Source organism: Heloderma suspectum, chromosome 1 (genome assembly GCF_057233095.1).
Source record: "Heloderma suspectum isolate Gila_16-S chromosome 1, 16-S_ref, whole genome shotgun sequence".
Taxonomy (NCBI): Eukaryota; Metazoa; Chordata; class Lepidosauria; order Squamata; family Helodermatidae; genus Heloderma; species Heloderma suspectum.
Genome location: NC_139458.1, coordinates 213,924,994 through 213,948,444, shown reverse-complemented (window position 1 = coordinate 213,948,444; position 23,451 = coordinate 213,924,994).

Here is a 23,451-nt window from a genome sequence, read left to right as displayed (position 1 = left end):
CCAGAGGCTCTGGGAGGAGGTGGGGAGAAGAAAATTGCATTAAGGTTGCCTCCAGGTATTTTGGTCTACTGGTCCCACGAACCCCAGCCAGCATGGCCAATGGTCAGCAGTGCTGGGAGTTGACGTCCAAAACATCTGGAGGGCACCAAGTTGGGGAAGGCTGCATTTCGGTAACCAGAAGGAAAGGTGGAGTGGCTTCTTCTGCTTCTCCTAGTTAGACAGGAGAAGGAATGTCAGCAGGTGCAGCTCATCAAGCAGGAGTGAGAAATGTCACACCGATTTAAATTCCCACTTCTATACCCTGCCTTCCTTTGCATCTGGCACCTTTCGCCTTCCTTAGTGAAAACAGTGCTCTACCAGCTACAAGCTGCCCACGTGAAAAGGGGAAGTATGCTGGTTGCCCCCTGCCCACATCACTCAGACTGCTGGAACTGCTAGAGAGACTCCCCCCTAAAGCCAGGAGCAAAGTCAGGCATGTAAATGTATTGCTCTGTAAAGAAATGGGGGTGGGGGGGGAACCTTACCACAAAAAGGCAGTGGAGATGCGCCAGCCACACGTAATCAATTTTACATCTGATTGACTTGCAATCTGCTTCGCTTAAATGTTTCCCTTTGAAATCAGAGGGACTGAAAGTGCTTTGCCTGTGCCGGATCAAGCCCATTTGTGTGTATCCATGAAAAGCCATGCAAATACAGCCAAAGCATTTTGCAAACACGATAAATGAATTCCCATACTGACTCTATGGCATATGTAAATGTTAACATTAATTCGCGAAGCCCAAGAACAATTGAGACCAGTCATGAGAAGGTTCATTAAGTTTCTATTATGTTTACATCTTCAAATGTCAATAAGGCAAAGATCTGGAACAATGTTAATCACATTAGATACCAGTGAGTATGTTCCAACTGATTATAATGAATACCTTGGGTGAGTTAGTATGCACTTCTCAAGCAGTAATATTATTAAGAGTTCATGACCAAAAATCCAGCAATTGTGCAATGAGAGTAAACCTTGAAAATTCAAAATTATAAAGGAAGGGAAAAGAGTTTTCCCAACAGTCCTACCACTAATGTGTGAGAAGTCCAGAAGCAATGTTGCAAGATGTGCAGCATAATTCTAGCCAAGTTTACTCAGAACTAAGGTCCACTGTGTTTATTGGGGTTTATTTCCAGGCAAAAATGCATAGGGTTGTAGCCTTATTTCCCTTTGAATAAAAGTGCAGTGGAAATCTATGGTTTAATATTTATTTTATTTACAAATATACAAGCAGAATGTAGTGGAAGCAAATAGGCTCCTAAATATAGGCAGCCAAACAGCTGATCCTGCATCAGATTCCAAAACAGCCACTACTGCAGCCCAGCAAGTCCTCACTCCATCTTTAGCTAACTCCAGCTCTAAAACTTTGCCTGCCTAGTTCTAAATCCAAACTGCGAAATGGGCTCCAAGCTGTTTTTCTGCCGCTTCCTCCATCAGGGAGGTGTCATCTTCAAAGGTCTGGAGGGAGATTCTAAGCCATCAGGAAATCTTCCCCATCCTTTACAGGGGAAGGGTCTATATAACATCTGGCTACTCAATAGTTGCCCATTTTCAGTAATCAAGACAGTATGGGTTCATAACAATACATAAACAATTTTTACTTACAAACAATACAATCCTACCATCAGGTTACACCAGCCAGACAAGGATAGGCTTGCAGCGAAATCTCTTATGCCAGCATATCTCCATGTTATACTGGCATGGTGAAGTTATGACATTACAGAGACAACATTATGTTGATGTAAAGGTCAGTGTAGCAGTCTCTAGCTTAACTGGCCCAGTGGAAAGGACTCCTAACAAAAAATGGAGTTGTTCACATTTGGAGATCATATTAGCTCCCTCATATGTTTACACACATGGCATCACATGTAGAAAGGGGTAGTGGGCCCATAATATTGGTCCCACCTTCAAGGTCATGTGGCTTCCCCACTGCCAATGTCTATGAGCTAGGCATAGATGTTTGCAGGGCAAAACTCTACACATGTATGTATCCTCAGGACCTGGAACCCACAGGAACCCTCCTCATGCAGATATCAATGCTTAGTGCATGGATATGGGGCAGGGCCAAAGGAAACCACATCACCTTGGGGGCAGGGCCAGCAGTGTGATGCCCATTCATATGTTTAACATGTGAAGCTGCCTATTCCCTTCTTGTTCTCTGCCCGACTCCTACAGTTTGACATCTTTTCTTCAAAGTGCTTATGCCATCCTCAGCTTGTTTGATTTAAGCCAAAGAGGCAAATGTTTCTTCATACTGGGCAAAACCTCGCTAGGAATGTCTCTTGAACAAACCTCATTGAAATGAAAGGGAATTGCGCAGAAGCTGTGAACAGGAGAGGCTTGCGGTGGCTTGAGCTCATTATAGCCAGTCAGTCCTCATGCAGAGTGTGTTAACAATCAATCTAACACACTGAGCTGCTCCCTTGTCACTGCAGAGGAATTCAGAGTGGATATTTATTACTCCTTGATACGCTTAATCTTTTGTTATTATGCTTTTTAATTAATACAAAATTGCTTTAAAAAGGAACTGGTAATTAATCATAATCTTAAGCAATTAACAGGAAATAATCCTACTTTGTTGGAGTCATAATGCAGTCATTTGGAGGTGATTATATGGATAATCCAATTGGATTTATTCCAGGGTAAAACTGCAGCTCCCATTCATTAAGCCAATTATGCTACAATGTGCTATAGAATTTCCACCTCATAACTTGAAATATAATAGTAAAACTGAGTGTGCAAGCTAAGGTGGAAGCCCATGCAGGGCTGACTTGCTAGTACCCAAAACCAAAATCAGCATGTACACATTTTACAATTCTTACCTTATTTATCCCAACACCAAGTTCTAATTGGAAAAATGAAACCAAGGAAGTCATAGCCAGTTGGCTACCCGCCTTGAGCCAGGTTGGCCCTGAACTCTTATGTGCCAACTGGTGGCCCTTCCCAATTAATCAAGCTGTGGAAAAAAGTTTGCCAACAGCTTCACTCATAAAAAAAGGACATTGGTCAGAGAGAGAAAGACACACAGACAGACATTCACTCACTCACTCACTCATACTCAAGTTGGATTTTGTGTTCAATGTCCCAGCTATACTTGAATGCATGTGCCCCATAACTGTGGACAGGAGAGGGAAGAGGTGACTGGGCTGCTTTGATTATTTATTTATTTATTTATTTATTTATTTATTTATTGCATTTATATCCCGCCTTTTTTCCTCTAGCAAGGAACCCAAGGCGGCTTACATTCTCCTCCTCCTCCTCTCCATTTTATCCTCACAACAACAACCCTGTGAGGTAGGTTGGGCTGAGAGTCTGTGACTGGCCCAAAGTCATCCAGTGAGCTTCCATGGCTGAGTGGGGACTAGAACCCAGATCTCCCAGCTCCCAGTCCAGCACTCTCACCACTACACCACGCTGGCCATCACCTTCTTCCTAAGCCCATAGTAAAACCTTGAGATCGCTCAGAAGTACATCAAGGAGTTGGACGAGACTCCCTCTGTGCCCCGTCCATGCAATGGAAGCTGAGGAGGCTCTGATCTACAATGTGTTTTATGTGGTGTCACGATCTTGTCTCCAAAGTTAAAGGCTGAAATATGCTTCTCTGTTTCAGTAATATCACAGGATGACTTGACTGGCACAGAGATTTATACAGCACTCTGTCAAGGATCTTGTCAGGAGAATAGATCAGACAGCAAATGGCATATCAGCAGCACGGGGAAAGAACACAAACATGTACCTGAGGTCAATTAAATAGTCTTTCCACATCCAGCACATGTCTTTTGAGCACTGGAGTTGGAGACTTGGCACTGATCCATGCTGACATCCAAACCGCAGCAGTAAATGCTGCTGCGCTAAGATGAAAGGAAAGCACACATGTGAAACTGTAAAAGCTGGAGCTTTGGGGGTAGGGGAAGAATCGTGTTCAGTTAACCAAAGAGGAAAATAAATAATTTCTAATCACTTTGAAGCTTTCACTGCCATATAGTTGGCTTCAGCAGTGGATTGCCATGACCTAAGGTAGGTTGCATTGAAGGATAGTTTATATAATAAACAAGCTTACATTTTAAAAATGTCCCCTGGCACTTCAACAAACCCTGTGGGGAAATTAACCCATGTGGTTTGTCGTTATGTGCAAGCCAGGTCTCTCTCTCTCTGACCTGGTTCACACCATTGCTGGGTGGTTAATGAGCCATGGTGTCTTGTTAACCACCCTGCACATGTTGGTTGCATGACAGGGGGATTAGCATAATTACACTCGGCAGCGTGGATTGTTATGTTGTCTGAACCTGGCCAGGGTGGCTTGTTGCCATGCATGACATGACAAGCCACGCTGCCGAGGGTAATTATGCTAATCTCCCCAGGACACAACCAGCACATGCAGGGTGGTTAAGAAGCCACTGTGACTTATTAACTACCCTATGATGTAAAGACAAGCTACAGTGGGTTAATTTCCCCAGGGGGGCTTGTTGCTACCAGTCACCATTTTTAAAAAAGTCAGCTGGCATGCAACAAGCCCCACAGGGAAATAAACCCATGGTGGCTTGTCGTCATGTGCAACCCGGCTCAGAGAGAGAGAGAGAGAGAGAGAAGGAGAGAAACCTGCTCCTATGTTTTCCCTTTGCTACCTCTTTCTTTTTTCTTACCACAAAAAAACTGTTAAGGAAGGCTAGGAGAAAGATGGAATAGTTGCACAATACCTTTCAATTAGTACCCATTTGGAAGCATCCAGAGAAGGAGAAAAGCGAGTGTGCGCGCGTGTCTGTATATAGGATAAGAAATGGAAAATGGGTCCCATGTAGAGATGCTGATGAAGTTCATATTTACCTGGCTTGGAAACCAAACTTCTTCTGCTTGTAACATTTGACTGCATTATTAAATGAGTGCCATTTTCCCAAGAAGTGTTTCTCTGGCTTACAAAATAACCTGGGCATGTGCAGTTCAGTAAAGAACTCAGAGATGTGTAGTTTTCCATGGTGCCCTAGTATCAGCTGTGAAGGTAGGCCTCACTAGGCCTTGTAAGTAGTTTGCTTCAGGCGAGATGCCTGGTGGGATAGAGAGAATGTCTATGTGCCTGACCATGAGAAGGTAATTGTAACTTGCTCATAATAAGCAGGAAATTCCTATCCACCAAAGTAACTAATCCCTAAAGAGTAATAATGCAGCTGTGCTGATAAGACTGTTACTGAGTACTACTTGGTTTCTGAGCATGCGTAGTGTTTTCTTTGTTCTCCAGCTTTCAGTCTGCATAAATGCATACTGTTTTCTTGGGGGGGGGGGTGAGACACAGTTTCCTCTGTCTCTCCCATGGTTGTGATGTGCTTTAATAAATTTCTGACTTTTCAACCTAACCTGCCTTGGATATTTCCTTAACACAGGCATCCTGGAAACTACATGCCCCAAGACTCCTTGTGCCTGGGGCACTACTGAGCATGCTGACACAGCATGCCAGGTGCAAGAAGCTGTGAGATATATAGTTTCCAGGGAAACTGACATTCTGACTTACTACTTGGATATCATGCAAAACAATTAGCTCAGGAAGAAAATGGAGGCCTTGCAAAGAGCTGCCACCAGGTAGGGCTTAGGTGAGGCTAAGGTTGGATGGAGCTCAGGACTTCAAGGGTGCGGAGTCTGTAGGGATTGCAGTGGAACTGAGGGTGGGGTGGGGTGGGGGAGATATTAGTGGCCCACCATCCTCCTGATGATAACTTTGAGAGCATAATAGGGTTTCTGAATTTTGGAATTGTGTTTGGAAAACCCAAGTTATTTTCCCCATTTCCCCCGGTTGGTTTGCAGAGCCCAGTTCCAAAACAAGCCAAGGGGAGTTTATCCATCACTTGTCCTGTACTGCAGATTTGCAGGCTGTGATTAAAGGTGAGTGCCAGTGCTGAAAAGGCTGAAGACTATTGTGGGATGTTTCTTGGGGAAGGGAATATGCTTTTTTCCTAGGATACCCCCTTGCTCACTTTAGAGAGTTAGTCATGCAGAAAGCAGAGCCGTGTTCTTTCCTCAAATACCATTTTATTTCTACACTGCCCATCTCCTTTCCTCAAATACCGTGGAACCCACTGTTTCCACAGAACCCAGGCATTCCTACATAACATTAGCCCCCATATTATTGTTTTCAGACTGTTACCAGCTCAGTTGAAGCATTCCATTGTTGACAAATGGCCACCACTGAGCAGGGAATACCTCTGATCTATCACAGTGATCAAAAGTATTCTCACAGGACCGTGAGAATAGGTCCTGTGAGTACTATCCCTTTTTTGAGTTACTATCCCTATTTTGAATCCATCCTACATGGGTGTCTAGGGTGGAAAGTTTTCCTTAAGAAAACCAGGATGACAATAGAGAGGCTGCTGCAGATTACCCCCCATGAGTCTTTTTCAGCAGCTGTCATATGCAGACTGTTGTCCGGTGGTGGCGCACGCATGTTTTGCATGGAGGCAGTCCCAGTTTCAATTCTCAGCTGCGTCTCTAATTAAAAAACAATCAGGTAGCAGGTGATGGGTAAGGTCTCTGCCCGAGACCCTGAAGAGCCACTCCTAGTCAGAGCAGATGGTGCTAGAGTAGACGGACAAAACATCTGACCGGTACAAGATTGCTTCCTGTGCTGATGGTACTGAGCAGCTGTAAGCCCTCTTTGGAACTACACAGTAGAGGCCGGTAGCTCCAATGCCAGTGGGGTGGTGATTCCGCTCTGGGTTTCAGTCAGAATTCTAAAGGAGCTGTCCAAGGTATAGAAGCCCCTTGGAGAGCTCCTTTAGAGTTCTGACTTGTTCTGACTGAAACCTGGAGTGGATCCACTGCCCCACTGGCATTGGAGCCACCAGCCTCCACTGGAACTACATGACCCACCAGACGACTTTGCATGGTCTACCTGGGCCCTCTTTTGACATTTCCCATGTTAGCATTCTATTGATGCTGAAGTCAGCGTCACTGAGTTTGTAATCTGCTTTATTTTATTTTTTTATTATTATCCGCTCTATTTAGGGGGCTGTATAAGCTATAAAATACACTTTGCCTGCTGACTTCATCTTTAATGGAATTTCCTTAAGCTATGTGAGTAAATTCGGAATACTTTAAAAATGAATTTTGCTAGACCCTTTATTTTTATTTTATTTATTATTAAATTTATTAATCGCCCATCTGGCTGGTCACCCAGCCACTCTGGGCAATGTACAACACACCATAAAACAATTTAAAACAATAAAATTCTACCATAATTTTTTTTTAAAAATACCCTAACCCACCCCAAATGCCTGCCTGAACAACCACGTTTTTAATGCACGACGGAAGCTCATTAAAGAGGGGGCATGACGGAGTTCCCTAGGGAGGGAGTTCCACAGAGTGGGGGCCACCACAGAAAAGGCCCTCTCCCTCGTCCCCACCAGCCTAGCTGTCCTGACTGATGGGGCAGAGAGAAGGCCATCCGAGGCTGATCTTGTTAAACGGCCTGTCTGGTGTTGCTGGAGGCGCTCCTTAAGATAGGCTGGGCCGGAACCATATAGGGTTTTAAAGGTCAAAACCAACACCTTGAATTTGGCCCGGAAAACAACTGGTAACCAGTGCAACTCCTTCAGCACTGGAGTGATGTGATCTCGCCGGCGGCTGCCTTTAATCAGGCGAGCCGCCACGTGCTGTACCAGCTGCAGCTTCCGAACCGTCTTCAAGGGTAACCCCACGTAGAGCGCATTACAGTAGTCTAAAGGAGAGGAGACCAGGGCATGTACTACCGATGGGAGCAGATGGTCGGGAAGGAAGGGGCGCAGCCGCAGTATCAGATGGAGTTGATACAGCGCTGTCCGGCTCACAGCTGACACCTCAGCCTCCATGGACAGCTGGGAGTCCAAAATGACCCCCAGGCTGCGGACCTGGTCTTTCAAGGGTAGCTGTACCCCATTCAACACCAGGTCAACATCCCCCAGCCTCCTCTTGTCTCCCACCAAAAGTACCTCGGTCTTGTCAGGGTTCAGCTTCAGCTTATTCCTCCCCATCCAGCCACTCACCGTCTCCAGACATTTGGACAGGGATTCTACGGCCAACCTTGGTGAAGATTTGAATGAGAGGTAGAGCTGCGTGTCATCCGCATATTGATGACACTGCACCCCAAACCTCCTGATGATAGCCCCCAGCGGCTTCACATAGATGTTAAATAGCATCGGAGAGAGGATGGAACCCTGTGGCACCCCACAAGTAAATGGCCACGGGTCCGAAACCTCCTCTCCCAGTGCTACCCTCTGCTACCTGCCGGAGAGGAAGGACCGGAACCACCGCAATACAGTGTCTCCAATGCCCAACCCCTCCAGGCGGTCCAGGAGGATACCGTGGTCAACGGTATCAAAAGCCGCTGAGAGGTCGAGGAGAACAAGGAAGGAGCATTCACCCCTATCCAGAGCCCTCCTCATATCATCCACCAAGGCGACCAAGGCCGTTTCTGTCCCATGCCCAGGCCCGAAGCCTGACTGAAATGGGTCTAGATAATCAGTTTCTTCCAAGTGTGCCTTCAACTGCACCGCCACCACCCGCTCAATCACCTTGCCCAAAAATGGCAGATTTGAGACTGGGCGAAAGTTGTTCAGAACTTGAGGATCCAAGGAGGGCTTCTTTAAGAGCGGTCTTATCACTGCCTCCTTGAGGGCTGATGGCATCACTCCCTCCTCAAGGGAGGCGTTCACCACCGCCTTGATCCCCTCACCCAGTCTCTCTCTGCAGCTCATAATGAGCCAAGATGGGCAAGGATCAAGTAAGCAGGTGGTCGGCCTTACAGATGAAAGCACCTTGTCCACTTCATCAGGAGGAAGAAGCTGGAACCGATCCCACAAAACCGGTTTGCCACAGGCCGCCTCTTGCTCACTAACTGTATCCACAGTGTGCAGAGTAACACACCTAATCTGATCAATTTTATCTGCAAAGTGCCTTGCCAAAGCCTCACAGGAGGCCTTAGAATGCTCCAGTGGTTCCGAAGCCACAGGACCGACCAGGCTCCGGACCACTTGGAACAGCCTCCTGGGACAGCACTCTGCAGACGCGATGGAGGCAGCATAATATTCCTTTTTTGCTGCCTTCACCGCCACGTGATAGGCTGAAGATACAGCTCTAGACCCTTGAGTGGTCATTTAATAAAAGCTTGAATGTACCTAATTTGCACATGTTTTATCCAGTTAACTGTCAAAGGTATTCATATGTGGAAGTGGAATTGTATTAATTTTGCTACTTGAAAGGAAACATTGAGCTACGCATAGGGCTGTTGCTGCCTTCCACATTGGTTTACAAAAATGACAGTGGAAGTCTTTAAGTGTCTACTCAGAAGTAACCCCATTGAGTTTAATGGAGCTTACTCCCAGGTAAGTGAGCATAGGATGGCAGCTTGCCTCCGAGACTGAAATCCTAACCATACTTACAGTCTGATCCTATGTATGTTTATTCTGAAGGAGGTCCAATTCAGTTCTGTGGAGCTTACTCCAAAGTAAATAATTTTTCCAGAGGGGTAGCCATGCTAGTCTTTTGCAGCAAAACCAACAAAGAGTCTTGTGGCACCTTAAAGGTGAACATATATATTATGGCATAAGTTTTAAGGACATAAGAAGAGCCCTGCTGGATCAGACCAAGGGTCCATCTAGTCCAGCATTCTGTTCACCCAGTGGCCAACCAGCTGCCCACCAGGAACCCACAAGCCGGGCATGAGTGCAACAGCACCCTCCCACCCATGTTCCCCAGCAACCGGTGTACATGGGCTCACTGCCTCTGGTACTGGAGGTAGCACATCACCATCAAGACTAGTAGCCACTGATAGCCTTTTCCTCCGGGAATTTGCCCAACCCCCCTTTAAGGCCATCCAAATTGGTGGCCATCATTACATCCTGTGGTAGCGAATTCCATACTTTAACTATGTGCTGTGTGAAGAAGTACTTCCTTTTATCTGTCCTGAATCTCTCACCATTCAGCTTCATGGGATGATCCCAGATTCTAGTATTTTGAGAGAGGGAGAAAAATGTCTCCCTATCCACATTCTCCGCAACATGCATAATGTTGTAGACCTCTATCATGTCTCCCCTTACCTTCCTTTTTTCCAAGCTAAACAATCCCAGCTGTTGTAACCTTCTCTCATAGGGGAGATGCTCCAGCCCCTTGATCATTTTAGTTGCCCTTTTCTGCACTTTTTCCAGCTCTACAATCTCTTTTTTTAGGTGTGGTGACCAGTATTCCAAGTGTGGTTGCACCATAGATTTGTATAGGGGCAGTTTTATTCTCAATTCCTTTCCTAATTATGCCTAAAATGGAGTTTGCCTTTTTTACAGCAGCCACATACTGGGTTGACATCTTCACTGAGCTGTCCACCACAATCCCAAGATCTCTTTCCTGGTTGGTCACCACTAGCTGAGATCCCATCAGGCTATACTTGAAGTTGGGATTTTTTGCCCCAACTTGCATGACCTTACACTTGCTTACTCTGAACCACATTTGCCATTTAGATGCCCATTCTCCCAGCTTGGAGAGATTCTTTTGGAGCCCTTCACAATCCCATTTTGTTTTAACCACCCTAAATAATTTGGTGTCATTGGCAAACTTGGCCACTTCACTTCTCACTCCTAATTCCAGATCATTTATGAACAGGTTGAAAAGCATTGGTCATAATACAGATCCCTGTGGGACCCCACTATTTCCTTCCTTCCATTGGGGGAATTTACCATTTATTCCTAGTCTCTGCTTTCTGTCCTTTAAACAGTTACTGATCCATAAGAGGACCTCTCCTCTTATTCCATGACTGCCAAGTTTGCTCAGAAGTCTTTGGTGAGGGACTTTGTCAAAAGCCTTTTGGAAGTCCAAGTAAACGATGTCTACCAGATCACCCCTGTCTACATGTTTATTGACACTCTCAAAGAACTCCAAAAGGTTAGTGAGACAGGACTTCCCTTTGTGGAAGCCGTGTTGATTCTTTTTCAGCAGGGCTTTTCCTTCTATAGGCTTACTCATTTTATGTTTAATAATGCCTTCAACCAATTTACCCAGAGCGAACGTTAAGCTAACCGGCCTGTAATTTCCCAGGTCCCCTTGGATCCAGTCCTCTGGTATAGAGGCTGATCTTAGGAACATGTTGCATATTTTGGTTAGAAGATCAGCAATTCATATGAATTCAATGAGTTGAGAACTCTACCATGGATACCATCTGGGCCTGGTGATTTATTTGCTTTCAATTTATCAATAAGGTTGAGAACTTCATCTTTTGTCACCACTATTTGCCTCAGTTCCTCAGACTCCCTTCCTGAAAATGTCAGTGCAGGCTTGGGTATCTGTCCTATAACTTCTGCAGTGTAGACAGATGAAAATAATTTCTTCAGCTTCTCTGCAATTTCCTTGTCCTCCTTCAGTCCTCCCTTAACTCCATTGTCATCCAATGGTCTAACTGCCTCCCTAGCTAGTTTTCTGCTTCTGATATATTCAAAGAATTTTGTTGTTGGCCTTGACGTTATTACTAATATGCTCTTCAAAATGCTTTTTTGCATCTCTTATTGTCTGCTTGCATTGCCTTTGTGCAAGCTTGTGCTCCCTTTTGTTCTCCTCATTTGGGCAAGACTTCTATTTTCTGAAGGAAGTTTTTTTCTGTAACAGCTGCCTTGATACTGTTCATTAACCATGCTGGTGATGTCTTGGACTTGGTGCTGCCTTTCCTAACCTGTGGTATACATTTTAGCTGGGCTTCTATTATTGTGGTTTTGAGTAATCTCCAAGCATTCTGAAGGGATTTAATCCTCTTGACTCCCCCTTTCAACTTCCTTTTCACTAGTTCCCTCATTTTAGAGAAGTGTCTTCTTTTGAAGTCAAATGTGACTATGTTGGACTTCCTGGGCCATTTTCCACTTAAATATATATTAAATCTGATAGCACTGCGGTCACTGTTTCCAATTGGTTCAAAGACATTTACATCTCGTCCTAGGTCCTGGGCGACACCACTTAGGATTAAATCCAAGGTTGCCTCCCCTCTGGTTGGTTCCATGACCAACAGTTCTAGGGCACAAAGCTACGGTAGCTTTCATGGACTACATGATGTATCTGATGAAGTAGCCCATGAAATCTTATGCCATAACAAATTTGTTGGTCTTTATGGCACCACAGGACTTTTTGTTTTTCCGAGTACTTGTGCATAGGACTGTAACCCTTGTAGGAGCAAAAGCCATTATACTCATTACACTTCCGCTCCCCCTCCCCCCACCGTTACTTGGTTGACTGCTCCTGCATTCTCTCCCCACCCCCCTCAGCCACCTTACTGCTGATGAATGGCAGCTTTCTGAGCCCCCAACCCTGAAGCCTCCTCTCGTAGTCCAGGACACAGCAGCCAGCCCACCGCTAAAGCAAACAAGAAGGCAAAGGTGGAGAACCTCTGCTGAGAATGAACAGCTGCTGCTCAGAGAGACAGAGAAAGGCTGCACTTGAGGTTATTGGGAGCTGCCATCAGGGGCAGCCCGTCCATATACTGTAGGCGAACTAGGCAGTTGCCTGGGGCACCAAGCTAAGTGGGGCACCAAATTAAAGGAAAACAAAAAAAAAAGTGCATACAGAGGGGGAAAGGCCAAGAGTGTGGAGGTGAGTGAGACAACGCGGGATATCCTCCTGCTCTGCTGCTGCTCCCAGTTGGAGGCAGGGAGTGAGAGGTCCTCCCGAGAGCAGCTGCTTCCTTCACCCTTGGAGGATTCAGCCTAGGGTCTGGTGGCACCTTGTTGGGCATGTCGCCCTGAGGATGCAACCAGGACCCTTCTTCCAGGGCTGTGCTCGTCTCCTTTGTTGTTTTTATCAGACCCTCTATGCTGATACAGTGCTTGTAAAAAAAAAAAAAGCATTTAGGGAGCATTTTAGTATAAATGATATTTCTGCTTCCGAAGATGCATGGGGGGGGGGGGGGTTGCCTCGTCATTAAATGGAAAATAAGGGCAAAATGATTTCCAGTTTACCATAAACCTCAGTCTAGATCTGCCCTTGGGGTGGGGGCGCCGATTGTGTCGTTTGCCCAGGGTGCCAGTTGCTGACAGGGAGTCCAGGGCCGCCCTTGCCCGCCCTTGCCCGCCCTTGCCCTACATAATTATTTGTGGCGAAGGGGACCACGATGTAGAGAAATAAAATAAAGAAGTCCTGACTAGTCTTGGAATAACTAAGGCTATAGACAAACTGGTTGAACAGTCATTTCCTCTTCACAGACAATGCTGGGAACTGTAGTTTTGTGATGCGTGCCTAGGATCTCTAACAGAGAATTCTGAGCACCTCTCCCAGCTGCAGTTCCCAAGATTCCTTTGGGGAAACCCTGACACAGTTAAACAGTAAAGCAGCCCCCCGCCCCCAATATAGGGTTGTGATGTAGCTGTGCCCCATATGTGCTCAAATGTACCATTTTTAATCCCTCCTGCCCCAGTTCCTCCGCTGGTTCCTTTCAACCATCCTCCTCCTTTGCCTGTCTTATCTACAGAAGGCGGAAGCGGGAGGTGATGGATGGAGAAAGGAGCAGGAAGTGCACTGGCTGCATCTCATGTCAGGGACAAACTAGGTGCAGCACTGGAAACTGGGGTCGCTTTTATTTTGGGGTGGACCCAATTTTGTCATCAAAAGGGTGCAGAGATGAGGGGGGCTGTTTGAGCAATGGACCTCGGAGGGACGTCTAGGAGGGGCTCAGCTCCTCTTACCCATGTGCCTCTTTTAATGTAAAAACCAGACTCCCCTCCCCTGCCCTACACATGTATGAATTGGCCAGGCACTCAATGAAACATCTGTGGTGGTCATGTCTACTTTGGCCCTCAGCAGCTCAGAGCATTTAAAAATACAGACCTGTGTGCTCTGTCACCGAGCTAAGACCTTTCCCCATATGGCCCTGTACATCCAGCGTCAATAATTTATTTCTGAAAGAGCTCAGAGCCCATGTTTTCCACCTGCTTGAATGCTATAGCAAGGACCAGGTTTTCAGAAGTGTTCATTCATCCACTTGGATGTTAGAAAAGGGGTGGTTCTGAGTTGTATTACCGAGTCAAACCTCATCTGAGGGTGGTTCCAGACAGAGGGCTCCTAGTGCCAACAGTCCAGAGGCATTGTGCAGCTATTCCATTTTTTCTTTCTTAACTGCTTTTTTTCTGATAAGAAAAAGAGATGGAAGAGGTAGTGGGAAAACATGGGAGAGCTACAAATGGAAGATGACAACTTCTAGAACACCACCCCCATAAAATTCCATGGATTAGGCAGTGCTATTGCACAATAAAAGCCTAATCTGGAAGTAAAAGAAAACGTATTTAATGCGACATACTTAATATAGTGTGTCTTTTAGTCGTTAGATTGCTGGAATGTTGCACCAAAATGCTGTGGTTTGACCCTCACCCCCACCCCACTCTTTAAAAAACAAGTGGGATCGTCTTTCTTACTACATTCAGTTTCTGCTTATTTCAGACAATGGGAAAATCTTCAGCATTCCTTCCTCCTGTCCCCTCAGGACTGGTTGGTTTAATTTGTTTTTTTTCTAGTGGGCAGTATCTGGGCCAAAGAGAAAAGAAACTGTTGCTTTTTTTAAATGGGATTTTTATTTGCTAATTGTCCTCCCACCGTTTTTATCGCAAAAATGTGGCTTCAGTTTGTGGTGAGCAAACATCCACAGAAAACAGAACACAAAAAGCCTTATTTCCACAAATAAATTTTGCTTTAACATCTGGTTTGATGACCACACATCCAAGCAATGGGGCTTTGTTTAATGAGTTGCCTAAATGGAAGAAAGGCCACCTTAACAAATTATGCGCCTTTTGTGCATGACATCCCTTTTCTTTCCCCTTTGCGGGGCGGGGAGGCAGGGGAGAAGCAAAGCATTTTCCGCTGCTGACATTCCGTCTGGTGTTACTCATCACCACACTGGTAAAGTTGTTCCCCACAGCTTGAAGTGGGGAGATTCATCATACACAACAAAGACCTTTGGAAAATTACATCTGGAAAATGGAAACTTCCTAGAAAAGGCTACTGAAAGAAATCAAGGGCCCAGCTTTTCATCATTATCATCATTAGTATTTTGTTCAAAAATTTCAACCCACCCCCGCAATTCTGCAGCCACTGGTACAGAGGGTGCCATTTGCCAAGAGAGAACAAAGACTGATACACTGCAGAGCACCATAATGCTAATGGCATTAAAGCACTGGAGATCTACAGGGGCATAGCTAATGCAAGTGCCACACTTTGGATGTTTTGGGTGGGATGGGATGGGGTCTTCCCTGTAACTTTTAAAGCAGATAGATCATTGTGACCATTTTTCCACATTTCTGGGAGAGCAAGGTTCTTAAAATTTCATCCCAGGCCTCATCTTCCAGCTCAAAAAGGAACATAAAATGTTTTTTTAATGACATTCCAAATCTAGCTTTAACAGAAATATTACTAAGGGCTGATTCCAACAGTATATTTTCCACTTTTTTCGTAATGTGTAATTTACACATCTAAGGGCACAGTCCTATGGCTGGGGAATGCTGGCACTTGTAGGCATTTTTTCTGTCTAAACATGTATAGGATTGCACCCTAAATGTGCCTCTATGCCTCATTCTAAGTGCTGCACATATGCATGAATCTTCTATTTCATTTGCCTATCAGGCTATATCAGACTTGTTCTCATCTGTTCCTCCACAAATGTATATTATTAGCTGCCTTTACATTAAAGAAAAAACCTGAGACCTATCAGTGTGGAGCCTGTCCATGTTTACAGCAGGCTCCCAGATGGTGACCACATGATTGCTGAGAGGGGAAGCTTTTAATTTTCAGGGTTCCATAGAACTCAATGAAACAGCTCCATCTAGTGGCTGTTTTAATAGCGTAACAATCTGCGTTTTTTTGATACCTCATTTTTCCCGGATCTTTTAAACATGGAATAACCAGGAATTACCTCTGGATGTGCCTTGGAGGTTGACGATGTCATGAAAAGGACCCACAAACTTCCATGTGAGCAATCTCAATAGCAGGATAAAAGCTCCATGTGAAGAAGCCCATTATGTCACACCACTTAAGCATATTGTTACCATCGCTAACCAAAAAGTTACATCACTGGACTGGCCCAGCATGTTTTAGGTCTGCAATCCAGTCCATCCATCTGTTGTCTTGCCAGCTGGCCATATGGTTGGCCCATCTCTACTTGGCATCATAGATGGCATGCATCACACCTGTTACACTCGTGTGCTGTCATATTTCTTCCTTTGGTATATGGCTACAAAGAACAATTTTGCATTCATATTGTCCTGTAAATCTTTGTGTATTTTGTCTTCGTTGGTTAATACTGTTGACCAACACTCTGCCCTGTAAATCATGGCAGGCATGATTGTAAAGTTCTCCTTTAGTCTTCAATAAATACTTCAATAAGGTAATGATTACTTTATTCTGTTAAAACTGGCAAGTGCTGCCTTTCATTGTCTTCTGCACTCACTTCTTAAAGTGTTGGTTTTCATCCCTTTTTTTTGTATGATTATTGTGTCTGCTTCATTGCTACCAGATATGAATCACCTGCTGGCTCAGTCACACACTTGTACAACCTGGTCCTGTGGAAACAATGGACACATCCAGTTTTCAAAGATGGATCCATTAATTAAATGGCAGATTCTGTTCATAGGGGAAAAGCTGTGCCAATCGGAACTGGCCCATTTCAAGCCAATAAGCAAAAGAAAACCATACTATTTTACACTCCTAATTTTAACACATTCCTTGATATAAATATACATACTATAAATACCCTTGCTTCTTATTTACCAAGACAAAATCAAGTCATTTGCCATTTGTCACATTTGGAGAACGATGGCCGAAGGATCCTGTAATGGCAGAGACAAAGAGAAGGAGGGTTCAGGGCAGCTCCTTTTTCCTGCTTCAGCAACCACAAAGACATCCTATCTGCCCCCACCTCACATCATCCCGGATGAGAGAAGGATCAATTGAACCATGTGACAGGGACCATGGATCAAAGTGACATCACATTCATGCCTGATATTACATGTGGTATATCCTACTTTGGGTTTCTTTAAGGGCCAATCCAGAATCCTGGTTTTGGTCCAGGTCTTGGAGATTTTGTACAACCACCATTGTGCATTAGCAAATAACCAATGGTTCAGGCATGCGTACAGATGTGAATTTTTTTCTGATTATCACTGACCTTCCATTTACAGGAATGGGATAGAAAGAAAGCTGAAATCAGGTGAATAATGTATTAATCTGTATGCAGGGATGCCCAGTTCACATGTTACTTACTACACATGGAGATGGGATCACAGGATACTGACATGCACCACCGATGTCCCACTGTGTGTGAGACATTACACTAGATTCAGTGTTATCAACATCTGTGCTGACCCTGCGTATTCCATTACTTCTAATCATCAGTATCCATGGTGCTATTGTAGGAACTCTATTCTAACATTTTAGAAAAATACACATTTCAGATCTAGCGCTGAATTTCAGTGCTCTCTCACTTCCTCAAAACAGCTTCAAAATTGGCTCTCCGTGTGTGTGTGTGTGTGTGCGCGCGCGCGCGCGAGCTTGTGTTTGCATGCTCTACATCTCTCAAGATCTGGTTCAGAGTCTTTCCTAAGGAGCAGCTATCCATCATATTAAGAGACAAGTCCTCTGAGGTGAACAAGTGGCCCCTGAGGGAAAGAGTCAAGACCTAGCAAAAAATTGCCTTCCATTTCTGACTGAATGCATTCTCTGAACCCAGTGCTTTGGAGGTGAAGTGCTGAGGCATGCATATACACTGTGGTGCAAAGATAGAATGGGGTGTTTATCTGGAGATCTCTCCCTTGCTTGTCACACTGTTATTCAATTATTGACACTTCACTAACCAAGTATGACCGATGGTTCAGTATTATGGAGAAGGTGGCCCACAAAAGGTCAGCTGAAGGGGAATCTGTCGAAGGCTTTTATTATTTTCCGGATGCGTCATATAGAGACCTTCACAAGACACACAACTACATGTTTCTTCTCTATGGTCACCTCTGTTATGTTGTAGAATCACATTTCCTTATCTCCACTGGCTTGCTTGTTAATTAAGGAGGGGGGGGCACGATAAAACAGGCCCTGAGGTAATGCATCCATAATGCATTACCTCAGAGCATAGAATCATAGAATAGTAGAATTGGAAGGGGCCTACAAGGCCATTGAGCATTTCCATGAAGCTGATAAAGAGGATACTATTCACCCCCAAAAATATTGCTGATGATTCATACGGGTTGATTTCTCATAGCAAAGGAGGGTAATTCTTAAGAATGTGTAAGGAACTTGTGCACATCCAAGAAGGGAGGGGGGAGCCTTGTGAGATAGGAGCGCAAAATGATTCCAGCTGAGAGTTGATTTTTCAGTAGCTCACAGCCCAGCCACTGCCATTACTGAATTCAATATGCTTTGGGCAATGAAAATGGCAATTTCAGTGCTAGGAATTATTAGAAAGGGATTGAAAATAAAATGGCACATCTATGGGAGAGCCACATACTGTAAGCTGTTCTAGGTATCCCAACTGAAAAAGGTCATTGGAGAACTGAGAACATATAGAAAATAGCAACCAAAATTATAAATTTATATTAACACCCCCCCACCCCTACCCCCAATAATCATGCTGGTTTTATGTGCCATGGAGAATACCATATTTAGCCATTCAGGGCAGAATCTACCACCAGAGGAAGATGATTTTCTAGCACCTGAAGAGGGACTTGGCTTTCTGAGGTTTCCATTCCCTCCAACCACTAGGTCAGGGGTGTTGAACCTCTTCCAGTCTGAGGGCCAAATTCCATTTTGGAGAAGCTCTCGGGGGCCACATTCCAGTAGTTGGCCGGCCAAAGGTGAAAGGGGTGTGGTGGAAGTAACAGCATATTTTGGCTTAAGACCCTTACTTCCAGTAGCTAAGCCTCAGGAGAGGCATTTCAATCTTTTAGAATGAGGGGGAAACGCCACAAAGGCTGTGAAACCACTAAACAATTGATGGTTGGGTGAAAAGGCTCAGCCATTGCTTCTTTGTCCCAGAATGCTAAGTATAATCTGACACCTGTAACACCTACCAGTGACTAATTCATTCAGTCTGCAATCTCTGTCTTGAAACTGAATCTAACCCCACGGCCGTGACATTTGGCCTAATTGTTGTACTCCCCCCCCTCCGCCCGCCCTCCCGCCTTTGTACCATCTATGATAACGGGTTCTGGAGAACTCGAAAGCTTATACACTCTTTTATGGCATTTTGGTTGGTCCTAATAAAGGCCCAGCTTGATTCTGGATAAAATTTGAATCAAGATTTAGTCATGCTTAGAGTGAACCCATTAAAATCAGTGGGCTGTAAGTTAATCATGAGTGACTTGTCTCACTGATTTCAGCAGGCCAGCTCTAAGCCTGGATCTAGCCCACTATCACTATCAGAACAATCGAAGCAGACTTCCCCAACCTGCTGCCTTCCAGATATTTGGGAAGACAACTCCCATCATCCTTCACCATTGGCTATGCTGGTTAGGGCTGATGGGAGTTGTAGGCCAAAACATCTGGAGGATCACAAGTTGTCTGCCCATAAAGAGACTGTAACCCTGAAAACCCTCAGTAGAGCTTTGCCAGTCCACACTGGGTGGTTAGGCAGCTGCGAATCAGATCTGAAAAAAAGAAGGTACAGGAACATGGAAAACATCAGAATGCAGTAGACTGGCAATGATGTCATCTGAATTATCCATAAAAACTGAGTGAATTAAGGGTGTCCATTCCAGACTAAATGGCTAATGTGGAAGCAATCTTGGACTGAGCACAAGAAAAGAGTAACATCTGTACATTCACCATGCTATAAAACTGTGCATAAAAGTTCTAAGCATTTAGCAGAAACTGTCCAGTTCCTGGATCTGGTTCTTCTCTTTTACAATAAGATCTAGAAACATACTCATATATAATATATGCTGGGAGGGAGGGAGAGGCTTTCCATATTTCAGTACAGCTGCCAGGTTTCTCTTTGAGGTCATATTGCACTCTGTACATTGTGGTGATTTCTACACCCCTTATCTGTGATCAAGTAAACCTAAGAAAATTAGCCTACAAACACTATACTACAGCATGGGTTTTAAAAATAGATATAAATCCATACCCTTTATCACAGCTTTCCCCAATCTGGCTCCCTCCAGATGTGTTGGGCTACAGCTTCTATTTTCCCCAGCCAGTATGGCCAATGGTCGCTCTGGCTAGGGATGATGGGAGTAGTTGCCCATTTGGAGGGCACCATTTTGGGGAAGACTGCTTTATCAGAAGTAAATTTCTCTCTCCCCCCCCCTCCCTCCGCCTCTCCCTCTCTCTGTCTCAGACGCAGCGCTTGCTGGAGTGAGGGCTTACTTCCATCCAGAAAATCAAAGTGCCCATCTTTCTGTGACCTACACATATGTACTGTGCTTCCATCTCTGCACACCATCTCCTCGTTCTTGCCTTTTTAAGGCACCCCTGCCAGTGTCTGATGATTCATCTTCCCTTTATAATTCAATCCTGCGTGGTGCTTTCCTGAAACTTGCTGGCACTATAAGGAAGATATAACATTAAAGGAGCCCAGCAATGCAATAGGATTGTTAAGAAGTAGCTCTCTTTTGAGTGAACAGCACTGACTCCATTTTGAGACACAGCCCAAAAGCCAGGCATCTTCATCCCCAGCCTCAGCAAAGGTGGGAGAAAGGTACAGGAATGGGGCTGAGAGCATCATGCAAGACTAGGCCAAACAATTTCGTTTCTTTCTCATAGACTTCTTAAAATGCATTCCCCAAAGGCAAAAGTGGGGGTAAAAATTGAGCAAAACATGAATGTGCTGGGTAGCAACAGTGATATCTGGTAAGTTGCCTAGTCAAGCAAGTACCTGCAGTATGCTCCTATTGTTGAACTCCCGCCTTGACACCTGTCTTTAAGACAGTCGTTAACATGCAAGGTCATCTTTTGTTAAAAGAGTAAGAGATAGTAATTAGGACTTTTGTTTCTGGCAAGTACGCCCATCATCCCCAAGCACCCTCTTTTGTTATACAGGATGGAAGGCCAACTCTTTATCCCAAGTAGCACCATTTCCAGGGACTATGAGCAGTGTCTGGCTCATCAGAGTTATGATGCCACTGCCTTTCTCTGAACTGCGTAAGAAGCCTCAGGTTGGGGCAGTCCCCAGTCCCCTCTTCCCAGAGGTGTGGGCCATGCAGCTGAAATGACTAGGTGCCTCACCCCTCCAGGGGCATGGTGCCACACTGCTCCTGAAATCACTCAGAGCCTCTCCTCCCAGAGGAAAGGCTCCATGCTGAAATCACTGAAATAGCTAAGCTCCTTGCTTGCCAGAGCAAGGTGCCAACAGTGGGTGCTTTGCGCTCCCCTAGTCAAGGCTCTCTGCTTTCCTTCCTCTTCACCTGAAACCAGGAGTTGCAATGCACACTAGTTCCTGTCTGCAGGAAATGGATCCAGCCCAAGGAAAGGCATATTGCTGTAGGATATTCTTGGTACAAATTGGGGCCTCCACCCCTGCTTTCCCTTCTGTCTCTGTCTCTCTATCTCTCTGTGTGTGTAGGCTCCAGGCCTTGGGAAGACTCCTTCCCACAGTCTTGAAAACTGCTTTTAGGCCTGGAGCTCAGCTTCACCAAGAATGCAGCTAATTTCCCCACCAAAGCGTAACTTCGTGAAGGCTGGAGCATCCCCAGTTGGTCCTAAGTGTTAAATCCATTTGCTCAGCTAATTCCCCCCAAACCAGCTTGTGTATTTGAATCTTGGTAAACCTCAATAAATGTGCCATTGTGGCATTATCCTCTACAACAGTGTCTTGAGTGTGAATCTCTTTGGGTATGAATCGCTTTCTTAGCCATAGATGCTCTATTGCCAGTGTCTAAAGATTCCTTATAAGCAGGTGTGTGAGTCTTGTTAGAACATGTGCAAATTTGTACATGCGTCTAACTAGAGCACATCACATAATAGGATCTTCTATTGATTTAGTGAATCTTAATAGGGTATTTGACACTATTGAAACTCAAAGCTGAAACCGAGATCCTATGCACAATATCCAACCTTAGGATGATGGGCAAAATAATCCATTATTGTTATTATTATTACGATGCTGCTGCTGCTGCTGCTGCTGATAAAACGAACAATACAAAATGAATTAAACAGCAGCAGTAACTGCATCATGGGTGCCATGCAAACTTTGATTCCAAAGGTTATGGACTAGCCTTGTATATCTTTTTTCTCCATGCTGCTCCAGCCCTTCTGCTTTGTTTCATTTCATCTACGTTTCTACCCAGGATTGTCATAGTAAATGGTTATTAAGGAACAATGGTGTCCTTATGGAAGCCACTCCCGATGTAGCTTTATATGAGTTCAGTGCCAGTCTTGATACGGGGCCCATCAAGTGCCTTGAGACCTGAACCAGCGAGCAAAACTCTGACATTTTATCCAACATCTCAAAGCCAATAAGCACATTGGCTTCAAATATGCAATGCCACCATGTGGCCAGCTGAACTGCAGGAATATGGTGCGCCGCCTTAGTCAAACAGTAGCCCTCAGTAGAACTTTGCCAATCTATGTTGGACAGGCCGGGCAGACTGCCACAAATCAGATCGGAAAAAGTGCTGGGACAGAAGATGATGGAGTTAACAGTGTTTGTTCACCTTCAGTTCACTGGCTGACATTGCAACATGTTAGACAAAGTGCTTTACAGAATCTCAGTTCACTGGCTGACATCGCAACATGTTAGACAAAGTGCTTTACAGAATCTGACTGTCCCAAAGTACCACGAGGCTTTCATACTAGCGAGGTTGAACATGACACAGCCTCAATTGCTAGGAGGCCGATACGGAGGAATACTCATTGCTAAGACTCTGCCCTAGTGATTCTGGGGATATTGAAACATTGATACAGATGATGTTTTATTGTAACTTTTATCAGGGGGCTACAGCAAAATTGACTCAGCCAATTTTGGCATCCCATCCTGGTCATTCAGATGTGGTGCTACTTCTGATATGTCTGGAGGGATGTAATGCCAGCATTTTCCAGAGTACCCATTACTCTGGTGTAAAGAAAGTCAATATTAGTGCCTGAGGTCATCCAAGGTAGCTGAATGATGGGAGATAAAAGGAAGTACTTCCTCACACAGCACATAGTTAAACTATGGAATTTATTTCCATGAGAAATAGAGATGGCCACCATTTTTGATGGCTTTAAAAGAGGATTAGACAAATTCACGGAGGATAAGGCCATCAGTGGCTACTAGTCCTGATGGCTGTGCGTTACCCCCAGGAGGTATATGTCTCAATACCAGTGGCTGGGGAACATGAGTGGGAGGGTGTGTTTGCCCTCATGTCCTGCATGTGGGCTTCCCAGAGGCATCTAGTTGGCTATGTAGGAAAAAGGATGCTGGATTAATTAGGCCTTTGGTCTGATTAGGGCTCTGCTGACATTCTTATGAGCAA